The sequence below is a fragment of the Arachis stenosperma genome, chromosome 9, assembly GCF_014773155.1.
Source record: "Arachis stenosperma cultivar V10309 chromosome 9, arast.V10309.gnm1.PFL2, whole genome shotgun sequence".
NCBI lineage: Eukaryota > Viridiplantae > Streptophyta > Magnoliopsida > Fabales > Fabaceae > Arachis > Arachis stenosperma.
This window is the reverse complement of record NC_080385.1, coordinates 35605327-35617852: the sequence shown is the minus strand read 5'-3', so window position 1 is coordinate 35617852 and position 12526 is coordinate 35605327. Positions and strand designations below refer to the sequence as shown.

General features: G+C 41.2%; 1 non-coding gene across 1 annotated transcript; it reads left to right on the top strand.

The window, feature by feature from the left end:
• Positions 1–11165: 11165 nt before the first annotated feature.
• On the top strand, positions 11166–11269 carry LOC130952350 (small nucleolar RNA R71). The gene has a single exon (XR_009074531.1). It is a non-coding gene; the product is annotated as a small nucleolar RNA R71 (small nucleolar RNA).
• The last annotated feature ends 1257 nt before the right edge of the window (positions 11270–12526 follow it).

Genomic DNA, 12526 nt, shown 5'->3' with positions numbered 1-12526 from the left:
GAAAAACCGGTAATATGTTATGTGAGGCCCGCCATAAAAAGGTTCTGATCTTTTGAGGCACTTTTAAATTCCAAATGTCTCTCCATAAGTCCTTGAAGTCATCACTGGTTGATGGGCTATTGCTATTACCAATACTCTGCTCTCTCCTGGCAACATGATATCCTATCTTGACGGTGTACTTTTCATCTGTTTTAAAAGGCTAACTAAACTTATCTTCTCTACCAATACCACTTACCGGGGTTCTAATGATCTTTCCTATAGTACCTCCATCAAAATGTTTCCTTAACTCGTTAATATTCCACCCCTATCCTTCAGTAATTAGCTCCTTTACAAAAGTGACGGCATTATTCATAACCTGAGGACACTTCTGTATGTTCAAAATTTAGTTATCTTCCTGGATTCTCACTTTCTCTCCATTTTCAATCAACCATCTCCCATTTCTCAAAAGGAAATCCTTACCCTGCACAATACTTTTTCAGATCCAAGATGCTCCCCTGCCTGCCTTGGTTACTTTAAAATCCTCATTCGAAAAATATACAGCCTTAAGCACCTAAACCCACGCCGCATTAGGGCATTCAAACATTCTCCATGCCTGTTTTGCCAAGTGTGCAATATTTTGACTACAAAAATCCTTAAAACCAATTCCTCCCTCCTTTTTGCTAGCACAAATCTTATCCTAACTCCTCCAATAAATACCCCTATCCTTACCAGATGAAGCCTACCAAAATTTAGCCACTTTCTGACTAAGATGGTGACAAAAACCTTTAGAAAAGAGGACAACATTCATAGCATAGGCAGGTATCGCTTGAATAACCGACTTAATGAGAACCTCTCTCCCAAACTGACTAAGGAGCCTTTCTTTCCACCCTCGAAGCTTATTAGACACTCGCTCCTCAATCCACCTCAGAGCATCATTCTTAGATTTGCCCCACTGAGCTGGAAGACCAAGATACTTACCTGGTTTATCCCTGGCAGGTAACTCTAAGATCTCTTCTATTTCTACTCTATTCCTGATCAAAATATGATTGCCGAACGTAATCTCAGACTTGTCAACATTTATATGCTGCCCCGAGGCTTTCGTATACATATTTATAATAGTTATGAGCTGATAAATCTCCTCCACACTATCCTTCGAGAAAATAATGCAGTCATCCGCAAAGAGAAGATGAGAAATGGCTGGGGCAGTAGGGGCAATTCTAACACTAGAGATTCTACCCTCTTCTTTAGCCTTATCCATAAGGATAGTAAAAACTTCAACTGGTATGATAAACAGGTATGGCGATAGGGGATCTCCCTGCCTTAGTCCCCTCTGTGGCACAAAATTTTTTGACAAAATACCATTGATCTTGATTCTATAAGTGACCTGTGAGACACAACTCATAATCATTTTAACCCAGTGCGGATTAAACCCAAAGGCTTTCAGACTAGCTTCTAGAAATGACCATTCAACCCTGTCGTAAGCTTTGTTCATATCAATCTTAACAGCTAAGTTCCTGGAAGTCTGCTACCCTCTTTTATTTAAAGCATGAAACATTTCCTACGCTATCACCATGTTATCTTGAATGAGGCGTTCTCCCACAAAAGCACTCTGGATAGGTGAGATAATCGTATCTATTATTCTTCTAAGCCTAATAACCAACACCTTGGAAACGATCTTATGATAAAGTTGCAACAGCTAATCGGTCAAAGCTGATTCAGAGTTTCTGGGTAATTGACCTTAGGAACCAAAACTATAATAGTATCTCCGATGCTGCTTGGTAGGATCCCTTCCTGAAAGAAACTCTTAACAGCTTCACAAACCTCTTTCTCGATAATTGCCCAATGCTTTTGAAAAAACAAACCATTTAATCCATTTGGACCTGGTGCCTTAAGACTTCCAAGGCTGAAAGTAGCTTCCTTAATTTCCTGATCAGAGACTTCTTTCATAAGCTCTCGATTCATATCGTCAGTCACTCTAATAGGGATTTTGCCAATGCATTCAGACATAGCAAGGTTATCTGAGGCTTTAAACAGATTCTGAAAATGAAGTACTGCCAGGTTAAGTATATCATTCTTCCCACACACCCATTCTCCACTATTATCCTTCGATTTTTTAATCCTATTCCTGTCCCTACGTTGAATGGTAGATGCATGGAAAAAAGCAGTATTCTTATCACCAAATTTCAGCCATTTCACTCTAGAGCTTTGACCCCAAAACTTTTCCTCTTGTTTCCACAGTCTAGTAATCTCCACTTTCATAGCATTAATTTCCTGTTGTTGCCTATCTGAGTACTCGCTTTCCTCTGCTTGTTTAAGGCTATGCAAAAGTTTTGGTATTTCAACATCAGCCCTCTTAAAGTTAACCTTACTCCATTTGGCCAAATCCTGCTTACAATTATTCATCCTTCGAGTTAAGGTTGTCCAATGGTCAACCTTACTATTACAAACACTGTTCCATCCTCTGCTTATGACATTACCACAATCAACATGGTCTGCCCAAAAAATCTCAAATTTAAAGCATGTGCTCCTTAGTCCCTTGGGTTTAACATTGAGAACTAATAGATGGTAAGACTGAAAGAGTGGCATGTTGGAAAGCTCTTCTCCATTCCCAATTAGCAAGTACTCTATCTATCCTTTCTTTAGTAACAAAACCATTCCTTGGGTTACTAAACCATGTGTATTTTGACCCTTGTAACTCCAAGTCCATGAGAGCATTCTTATCTACAAAGCATCTGAACGCTTCGACCTGACTAGTCGGCTTTGGATGCAAACCAACTTTCTCATGTTGTGCAATTACATCATTGAAGTTGCCAATGAAAACCATGGGTACATCCAGATTATTATTAGCATAAGTTAACTCTTTCCATAACTCATTTCTTCTTTTGTGATCGGGATGGCCATAAACAAAAATTCTTTTCCAATCTCTATCATTAGCAGTGCTGATATGAGTTTTAATAAAGTTTTGACACCAAGCACAAATATTAATATGTACATTACTTTTCCAAAAAAGACACAGCCTCCCGGACAACCCCCGGGATTCACACAAAACATATTGTCAAAGCCTAACTTTCTCCTAATCCTAACACAAGAAAGATTGCAAGCTTTAGTCTCCATAAGGAACAAAACAGACGGCCTGAGGGATTTACAAATATTTCTTAGTTCAGATACTGTCGAAGGGGCCGCCATCCCCCGACAGTTCCAGCTAACAACAATCATAGCTGCTGGTGGGGCATGATAAGGCCCGCCTCCTCAGCCATAACTGTTCCAGCATCATTTTTAAGCTTCTTACCTGGTTTCTCCATTCTTAGCTGTTCGTCCTCCTCCGCCTTGTCAACATAGACTGGTAGGCTACATATATCACTTTTCCTTTTAGAGTTTAGGTCCAACCCCATATCAAAAGCCAGCTCCAACACACGTTGATTGTCATTCCCCTGCTCCGACACAGCAGCAAGCTCCTCATCCATGCCTTGCTTCTCCTCAGCTAGTTCGACGTAATATTCCTCCCCATTCTTCATGCGTTGAATCATGGTTCTACCAGCTGCAGTAATGACTCTCTTCATTTTTGGTTTTTTCCTGTAGCTCCACAACTGACCAGTGCCATGTTTTACTATTCGTGTCTCCATCTCTGAGTGTTTATTGATTGCCATATGCCATGTTGGTTAGGCTGGGCCTCTTTCTTGCCAAAAAGCTTCTCCAATTTTTCCCTGATTGTTAACGTTTTGGGGTTCCCCCAAGCAGCTTCCTCCACTTGTTGGTGCTCACAACAACCCTCCATCTGCTTAGGCTCACCAAAATGCACCTCATCTAGCCCTGTCTTGATACCAAAAGGTTGGCACTTCGTGCTCTCGCCGACTCCAAGATGCTCTTGACACCCTTCTTTAAAACTCTGAAGATTACAAGGTCTAGAAGCCTCCTGCTCCATAGAGAGTGTGGCATTGGACCTAAGTGCACAATTAACCTCACCTATCTCATGGAGCTTACCTTTACCTTTCCTGACATCAGCTTTAGCGGTTGCAAAATTGTCACCCCTTCTCAAAGCTTTGCCATCTGAAGACACATGTTTGAAAAGCAAATTTTCTAAGACCTCTTCAACACACTGTCTAGATTCCTGGCTTTCCCTACCTAACCTCGTCTGTTGCTCAGAATTTACTTTGAGATTTCTCTGAAATCCTGCTTCTAGTCCCCTGCCCGTAGCACTCTCTTCTGCCACGTGTTCCTTCATACACTCCATTCTTACTCGCACCCCCTCACAATCCTGGTTAGCATCAGTCCATTTCCTGTTCAGTTCCTTGGAACGCTGCTCTGTTTCCCTGGTTGAGATGACCCTGGCTCGATTCACCCCCAAACCCAGCCCATACCTTGGTTTCATATGATCCCAGCTAGCCATTGCCATTGGATTCCTACATTCCTTCTTAGCATGACCCAGAATTCCACAATTCAAACAGTAACTGTCCTGGATCCTCTCATACTTGAAGTCAACCCAAATAGTTTGACGATTTTGTGTTGCTAACCAGAAACCAGTTGGCAGAGGCTTAGTGATATTCATTGTTACCCTTACCTTCAAGAACGTTCTTTGTAGTGTATCATGCAATCTGAAATTTTCTGTTTCCATCACAGTTCCTATTTTGTTACCAATAATTTTCGCTGTTTTTCTTGTTATATAATTAAGTGGAAGTTCGTGTATTTGTACTCATAATTCCATATACCTATGATCCACTTCATAGACTGACTGTTGTCCATTCCATATCTGCAGGTTAAGAAGACTCCCTCGAATACTCCAGGGCCCTCCGTTACGTATTTGGATCCCTTTCCGCACATCCTTAAAGCTGATGAGCATTTTATTCCTGCTAACATCGGAGATGGCTACTCCATTCGGATGACCTCAAATTCCCAGAAGAGCTGCCTTGCAACTGCTGAAGCTAAGTTCTTTATCCAAAAGAGTCTTCCCCACCATATTCAAATTTTCAGGAACAAAGCTGTCATCCTCTTCTGGGCTGATAGAAATAACTTTTCCATCAACAGATTGCTCCTCGTTGTAGGCCATATGTAATTGGTGCGCGAAATTGTGATCACTACACAACTTTGCACAACTAACCAGCAAGTGCACTGGGTCGTCCAAGTAATACCTTACGTGAGTAAGGGTCGATCCCACGGAGATTGTTGGTATGAAGCAAGCTATGGTCACCTTGTAAATCTTAGTCAGGCAGACTCAAATGGGTATGGTGATATACGAATAAAGCATAAAGATAAAGATAGAGATACTTATGTATATCATTGGTGAGAGCTTCAGATAAGCGTATGAAGATGCTTTCCCTTCCGTCTCTCTGCTTTCTACTGTCTTCATCCAAATCTTACTCCTTTCCATGGCAAGCGTATGCAAGGGTTTCACCGTTGTCAGTGGCTACCTCCCATCCTCTCAGTGAAAATGTTCCTATGCTCTGTCACAGCATATGGCTAATCAGCTGTCGGTTCTGTCAGGCCGGGAAATCCATCGATTCTTTTGCGTCTGTCACTAACGCCCCGCCTGCTAGGAGTTTGAAGCACGTCACAGTCATTCAATCATTGAATCTACTCAGAATACCACAGACAAGGTTAGACCTTCGGATTCTCTTGAATGCCGCCATCAGTTCTCGCCTATACGAAGACTCTCACGGAATGGCTGGCTCGGTTGTCAGCGAGCACTCGGTTGTCAGGCGATCAACCATGCATCGTGTATCAGGAATCCAAGAGATAAACACTAGAGCCTTGATTGCTTGTAGAACAAGAGTGGTTGTCAGTCACTTTGTTCATAGGTGAGAATGAGATGAGTGACGGATCCATCATCATCATCAAGTTGAAGAACAAGTATCTTGGACAAAGAACAAGCGGAATTGAATAGAAGAACAATAGTAATTGCATTAATACTCGAGGTACAGCAGAGCTCCACACCTTAATCTATGGTGTGTAGAAACTCCACCGTTGAAATACATAAGAACAAGGTCTAGGCATGGCCGAATGGCCAGCCTCCAAAGAGGGTTCAATCATAAAAACATGATACAAAGATTCTAAGATTGAAAGATCTCCCTAATACAATAGAAAAGGTCCTATTTATAGAGACTAGTAGCCTAGGAATGGAGTTAAACGCCAGCTTTTATGCCAGTTTGGGCGTTTAACTCCCATCTAGGTGCCAGTTCCGGCGTTTAACGCTGGAAATTCTGTAGGTGACTTTGAACGCCGGTTTGGGCCATCAAATCTTGGGAAAAGTATGGACTATCATATATTGCTGGAAAGCCCAGGATGTCTACTTTCCAACGCCGTTGAGAGCGCGCCAATTGGGCTTCTGTAGCTCCAGAAAATCCACTTCGAGTGCAGGGAGGTCAGAATCCAACAGCATCTGCAGTCCTTTTCAGTCTCTGAATCAAATTTTTGCTCAGGTCCCTCAATTTCAGCCAGAAAATACCTGAAATCACAGAAAAACACACAAACTCATAGTAAAGTCCAGAAAAGTGAATTTTAACTAAAAACTAATAAAAATATACTAAAAACTCAACTCAAACTACTAAAAACATACTAAAAACAATGCCAAAAAGCGTACAAATTATCCGCTCATCACAACACCAAACTTAAATTGTTGCTTGTCCCCAAGCAACTGAAAATCAAATAAGATAAAAAGAAGAGAATATGCAATGAATTCCAAAAACATCTATGAAGATCAGTATTAATTAGATGAGCGGGACTTTTAGCTTTTTGCCTCTGAACAATTTTGGCATCTCACTCTATCCTTTGAAATTCAGAATGATTGGCTTCTTTAGGAACTCAGAATTCAGATAGTGTTATTGATTCTCCTAGTTAAGTATGATGATTCTTGAACACAGCTACTTATTGAGTCTTGGCCGTGGCCCAAAGCACTCTGTCTTCCAGTATTACCACCGGATACATACATGCCACAGACACATAATTGGGTGAACCTTTTTCAGATTGTGACTCAGCTTTGCTAGAGTCCCCAATTAGAGGTGTCCAGGGTTCTTAAGCACACTCTTATTGCCTTGGATCACAACTTTATTTCTTTCTTTTTTTTTTCTTTTCTTTTTCGTTTTTTTTTCGCTTGCTTCTCTTTTTTTTTTCACTGCTTTTTCTTGCTTCAAGAATCATTTTTATGATTTTTCAGATCCTCAGTAACATGTCTCCTTTTTCATTATTCTTTCAAGAGCCAACATTCATGAACCACAAATTCAAAAGACATATGCACTGTTTAAGCATACATTCAGAGAACAAAAGTATTGCCACCACATCAAGATAATTAAACTGTTATAAAATTCAAAATTCATGCAATTCTTCCCTTTTCAATTAAGAACATTGTTTATTTAAGAAAGGTGATGGATTCATAGGACATTCATAACTTTAAGGCATAGAAACTAATGATCATAAGGCACAAACATAGATAAACATAAAGCACAATTTTCGAAAAACAAGAAAATAAAGAACAAGGAGATTAAAGAACGGGTCCACCTTAGTGATGGCGGCTTGTTCTTCCTCTTGAAGGTCTTATGGAGTGCTTGAGCTCCTCAATGTCTCTTCCTTGTCTTTGTTGCTCCTCTCTCATGATTCTTTGATCTTCTCTAATTTCATGGAGGATGATGGAGTGTTCTTGATGCTCCACCCTTAGTTGTCCCATGTTGGAACTCAATTCTCCTAGGGAGGTGTTCAGTTGCTCCCAATAGTCTTGTGGAGGAAAGTGCACCCCTTGAGGCATCTCAGGGATCTCATGATGAGAGGGGTCTCTTGTTTGCTCCATCCTTTTCTTGGTGATGGACTTGTCCTCATCAATAAGGACGTCTCCCTCTATGTCAACTCCAACTGAATAACAGAGGTGACAAATGAGATGAGGAAAGGCTAACCTTGCTAAGGTAGAGGACTTATCCGCCACCTTATAGAGTTCTTGGGCTATAACCTCATGAACTTCCACTTCTTCTCCAATCATGATGCTATGGATCATGATGGCCCGGTCTAGAGTAACTTCGGACCGGTTGCTAGTGGGAATGATTGAGCGTTGGATAAACTCCAACCATCCTCTAGCCACGGGTTTGAGGTCATGCCTTCTCAATTGAACCGGCTTCCCTCTTGAATCTCTCTTCCATTGTACGCCCTCTTCACATATGACTGTGAGGACTTGGTCCAACCTTTGATCAAAGTTGACCCTTCTAGTGTAAGGATGTTCATCTCCTTGCATCATAGGCAAGTTGAATGCTAACCTTACATTTTCCGGACTAAAATCCAAGTATTTCCCCCGAACCATAGTAAGCCAATTCTTTGGATCCGGGTTCACACTTTGATCATGGTTCTTGGTGATCCATGCATTGGCATAGAACTCTTGAACCATCAAGATTCCGACTTGTTGAATGGGATTGGTAAGAACTTCCCAACCTCTTCTTCGGATCTCATGTCGGATCTCCGGATATTCACTCTTTTTGAGTGAAAAAGGGACCTCGGGGATCACCTTCTTCAAGGCCACAACTTCATAGAAGTGGTCTTGATGCACCCTTGAGATGAATCTTTCCATCTCCCATGACTCGGAGGTGGAAGCTTTTGCCTTCCCTTTCCTCTTTCTAGAGGTTTCTCCGGCCTTGGATGCCATAAATGGTTATGGAAAAACGAAAAAGCAACGCTTTTACCACACCAAACTTAAAAGGTTTGCTCGTCCTCGAGCAAAAGAAGAAAGAAGAGAGTAGAAGAAGAAGAAATGAGGAAGAAGGGAGTGGCTTAGTGTTCGGCCAAATAGGGGGAGAAGTGGTGTTTTAGGTTGTGTGAAAATGAAGGGGTGAAGAAGGGTATATATAGGAGAGGGGGGGTTCATGGTTCGGTCATGTGTGGGTGGGTTTGGGAGGGGAAGTGGTTTGAATTTGAAGGGTGAGGTAGGTGGGGTTTTATGAAGGATGGATGTGAGTGGTGAAGAGAAAGATGGGATTTGATAGGTGAAGGGTTTTTGGGGAAGAGGTATTGAGGTGATTGGTGAATGGGTGAAGAAGAAGAGAGAGTGGTTGGGTTGGTGGAGATCCTGTGGGGTCCACAGATCCTGTGGTGTCAAGGAAAAGTCATCACTGCACCAAATGGCATGTAAAATCACGTTTTGAGCCAATTCTGGCGTTAAACGCCGGGCTGGTGCCCATTTCTGGCGTTTAACGCCAGGTTCTTGCCCTTTTCTGGTGTTTAACGCCAGTCTGGTGCCCCTTTCTGGCGTTAAACGCCCAGAATGGTGCCAGACTGGGCGTTAAACGCCCACCTGCTAACCTTGCTGGCGTTTAAACGCCAGTAGGTTCTTCCTCCAGGGTGTGCTGTTTTTCTTCCTGTTTTTCATTCTGTTTTTGCTTTTTCAATTGATTTTGTGACTTCTTATGATCATCAACCTACAAAAAACATAAAATAACAAAAAAAATAGATAAAATGTAACATTGGGTTGCCTCCCAATAAGCGCTTCTTTAATGTCAGTAGCTTGACAAAGGGCTCTCATGGAGCCTCACAGATACTCAGAGCAATGTTGGAACCTCCCAACACCAAACTTAGAGTTTGAATGTGGGGGTTCAACACCAAACTTAGAGTTTGGTTGTGGCCTCCCAACACCAAACTTAGAGTTTGACTGTGGGGGCTCTGCTTGACTCTAATTTGAGAGAAGCTCTTCATGCTTCCTCTCCATGGTGACAGAGGGATATCCTTGAGCCTTAAACACAAAGGATTCTCCATTCACTTGAATGATCAGTTCACCTCCATCAACATCAATCACAGCCTTAGCTGTGGCTAGGAAGGGTCTGCCAAGGATGATGGTTTCATCCATGCACTTCCCAGTCTCTAGGACTATAAAATCAGCAGGGATGTAGTGGTCTTCAATCTTCACCAAAACATCCTCTACAAGTCCATGAGCTTGTTTTCTTGAGTTGTCTGCCATCTCTAATGAGATTCTTGCAGCTTGTACCTCAAAGATCCCTAGCTTCTCCATTGCAGAGAGAGGCATGAGGTTTACACTTGACCCTAAGTCACACAGAGCCTTCTTGAAGGTCATGGTGCCTATGGTACAGGGTATGGAAAACTTCCCAGGATCTTGTCTCTTTTGAGGTAATTTCTGCCTAGACAAGTCATCCAGTTCTTTGGTGAGCAAAGGGGGTTCATCCTCCCAAGTCTCATTTCCAAATAACTTGTCATTTAGCTTCATGATTGCTCCAAGGTATTTAGCAACTTGCTCTTCAGTGACATACTCATCCTCTTCAGAGGAAGAATACTCATCAGAGCTCATGAATGGCAGAAGTAAGTCCAATGGAATCTCTATGGTCTCATTTTGAGCCTCAGATTCCCATGGTTCCTCATTTGGGAACTCATTGGAGGCCAGTGCACGTCCATTGAGGTCTTCCTCAGTGGCGTTCACTTCCTCTCTTTCCTCTCCAGATTCGGCCATGTTTATGGCCTTGCACTCTCCTTTTGGATTTTCTTCTGTATTGCTTGGGAGAGTACTTGGAGGGAGTTCAGTAACTTTCTTGCTCAGCTGTCCCACTTGTGCCTCCAGATTCCTAATGGAGGACCTTGTTTCAGTCATGAAACTTTGAGTGGTTTTGATTAGATCAGAGACCATGGTTGCTAAGTCAGAGGGGTTCTGCTTAGAATTCTCTGTCTGTTGCTGAGAAGATGATGGAAAAGGCTTGCCATTGCTAAACCTGTTTCTTCCACCATTATTGTTGTTGAAACCTTGTAGAGGTCTCTCTTGATTCTTCCATGAGAAATTTGGGTGATTTCTCCATGAAGAATTATAGGTGTTTCCATAGGGTTCTCCTAGGTAATTCACCTCTTCCATTGAAGGGTTCTCAGGATCATAGGCTTCTTCCTCAGATGAAGCATCCTTAGTACTGCTTGGTGCATTTTGCATTCCAGACAGACTTTGAGAAATCAAATTGACTTGTTGAGTCAATATCTTGTTCTGAGCCAATATGGCATTCAGAGCATCAATCTCAAGAACTCCTTTCTTCTGACTTGTCCCATTGTTCACAGGATTTCTTTCAGAAGTGTACATGAATTGGTTATTTGCAACCATTTCAATTAGCTGTTGAGCCTTTGTAGGCGTCTTCTTCAGATGAAGAGATCCTCCAGCAGAGCTATCCAAAGACATCTTAGATAGTTCAGAGAGACCATCATAGAAAATACCTATGATGCTCCATTCAGAAAGCATGTCAGATGGACATTTTCTGATCAATTGTTTGTATCTTTCCCAAGCTTCATAGAGGGATTCTCCATCCTTCTGTCTGAAGGTTTGGACTTCCACTCTAAGCTTACTCAATTTTTGAGGTGGAAAGAACTTTGCCAAGAAGGCATTGACTAGCTTTTCCCATGAGTCCAGGCTTTCTTTAGGTTGTGAGTTCAACCATGTCCTAGCTCTGTCTCTTACAGCAAAAGGGAATAGCATAAGTCTGTAGACCTCAGGGTCAACCCTATTAGTCTTGACAGTGTCACAGATTTGCAAGAACTCAGCTAAGAACTGATGAGGATCTTCCAATGGAAGTCCATGGAACTTGCAATTCTGTTGCATTAGAGAAACTAATTGAGGCTTAAGCTCAAAGTTGTTTGCTCCAATGGCAGGGATAGAGATGCTTCTCCCATAGAAGTCGGGAGTAGGTGCAGTAAAGTCACCCAGCACCTTCCTTGCATTGTTGGCATTGTTATTATTTTCGGCTGCCATGTGTTCTTCTTCTTTGAAGAATTCGGTTAGGTCCTCTACAGAGAATTGTGCCTTAGCTTCTCTTAGCTTTCGCTTCAAGGTCCTTTCAGGTTCAGGGTCAGCTTCAACAAGAATGCTTTTGTCTTTGCTCCTGCTCATAAGAAAGAGAAGAGAACAAGAAAAATATGGAATCCTCTATGTCATAGTATAGAGATTCCTTGAGGTGTCAGAAGAACAGAAAATTAGAAGAAAGAAGGAGAAGAATTCGAACTTAGTGGGATATAGTTCGAATTAGTGCATTGAGGAGGAGTGGTATTCCATAAATAGAAGGATGTGAGAAGAGGGAAAGAGAATTTTCGAAAATTAATAAAAAAGATTTTAAAAACATTTTGAAAAACTTTAATTTGATATTCGAAAACCAAGAGTGGGAAAGAAATCAAGTGATTTTTGAAAAAGATTTTGAAATTAGAAATCAAAAAGATATGATTGAAAATTATTTTGAAAAAGATGTGAAAAAAAATTATGCTTTTAAAAAGATATGATTGAAAAGATATGTTTTGAATACAATTTTAAAAAGATTTGATTTTAGAAATTAATGACTTGCCTAACAAGAAAAGATATGATTCAAACATTAAACCTTTCTCAACAGAAAAGGCAACATACTTGAAATGTTGAATCAAATCATTAATTGATAGCAAGTATGTTTGAAGAAGGAAAGAAATTGATTTTGAAAACATTTGATTGAAAAGATATGATTTGAAAAAGATTTGATTTTGAAAAACTTTGAAAACTTGAAAAATATTGATTTGAAAACAAAATCTTCCCTCTTGTGCCATCCTGGCGTTAAACGCCCAGAATGGTGCACATTCTGGC